The following is a 1,300-nucleotide window of genomic DNA, read 5'->3' as shown; positions in this document are numbered from 1 at the left end:
CAGAGCCCTGGAGCTGGAGGAGCCGTGTGGAAACCCATGCCAGTGCTGAGATGCTTCCACCGCCACTGGATCCAAAAGACTTTACATCCACTGGCCTGTGATCTTCCATTGCATGTGTTGCATGAGTCTGAAGAGGAAATTATAGACTGGTGTCAAATACTACACTTGATCTTAGCCAAAAGGCTGAGAAGCGATATAGGCTGGTGTCAGACATATGAGCTAATATCTGACTTATGGAATTGATCTGAACTGGACTGGGATGTTTTCTTAATATACTATTGCTCTTTGATATAAAACTCTCTCTTATACACATAAGAGTGTCTATGAATTTGTTTCTCTAGTCATCCCAGACTAACACAAATATGTAGAATGTACTTTTCTCTGACCATTTTAATCAGTTATAGGAAAGCACTGGGGACTCTATCAGGTAAATAAGTATTTCTACTGAAAAATGACAAAGTCAGTATATCTGTCCTGCCCCTGCCCCTCCACATACACAATTAAGGGAGTTTATTAGGGAAGCTAATAGGTTATCACAAATTAAGGACACCAAACAGTCAGGATACAATGAGTGGTCTCCTTTGCCAGTTGCCAAGTCTCTCTCTCTGGTTCTGAGCCTCTCAGCCACCGGGTCCCTTGGCCTTTGCCTCCATGGGCCAGGAAGCCAGCCTGCCTGTCACTCTGTCCCACAGTTCCGTTGTCTAGGGCCAGATAAGGAGCAGGAAACGCCATAGTCTCAGTGTTGCTACTTTGAGTCCCCATGCCACAGTCTGTGATGTATCTGGTCTTGATCTTGAACGTGCTCACCCAATGTCCTGGTCGTTTCTCTTTTCTGAAGTCTTTATTTGAATGTAGTACATTGACTTTCTTCTTCAGGAAAAACTTGACGGCACCTTGCCTTATCTTGTGTGGTGCTGTGGTTACAACAGTTACACCATCTGTTGTCAATTTGAGACTTAAGAGTAAAGGGTTGGAATTTAGCCTGCCAATCAGGACACAGCTTGATGATCTCATTTGGAGGTGCTAAGGAGATGAATAACTTGTTGGAGGAGGGGAACAGGCTCACTCTATTACTGACTATAAGCCTGATGGAGCTACACTGATGCAGCCAGAGCCCAGAACTGGAGGAGCCACAAGGAGACCCACGCCAGTGCTGACATGCTTTCACTGCCACTGGATCCACAAGACTTCCCACCCACTGGCCTGCGATGTCCTGCATCCAGAGTCATTGCATGTGTTTTGTAGGTCTGAAGAGGAATTTACAGATTGTTTTGGGACATATATATGGGCTAATATTGGA

At 45.1% G+C, this 1,300-nt stretch overlaps 1 pseudogene; it reads right to left on the bottom strand.

Moving 5' to 3' along the window:
• Positions 1-112: 112 nt before the first annotated feature.
• LOC115869504 lies at positions 113-195 on the bottom strand (annotated as a pseudogene).
• Positions 196-1,300: the final 1,105 nt, after the last annotated feature.

This window comes from Echinops telfairi, unplaced genomic scaffold (genome assembly GCF_000313985.2).
Source record: "Echinops telfairi isolate 266 unplaced genomic scaffold, ASM31398v2 ScPeMD7_29;HRSCAF=101, whole genome shotgun sequence".
Taxonomy (NCBI): Eukaryota; Metazoa; Chordata; class Mammalia; order Afrosoricida; family Tenrecidae; genus Echinops; species Echinops telfairi.
Note: the sequence above shows the minus strand (reverse complement) of the source record. Positions and strands in the feature narration are given on the sequence as shown.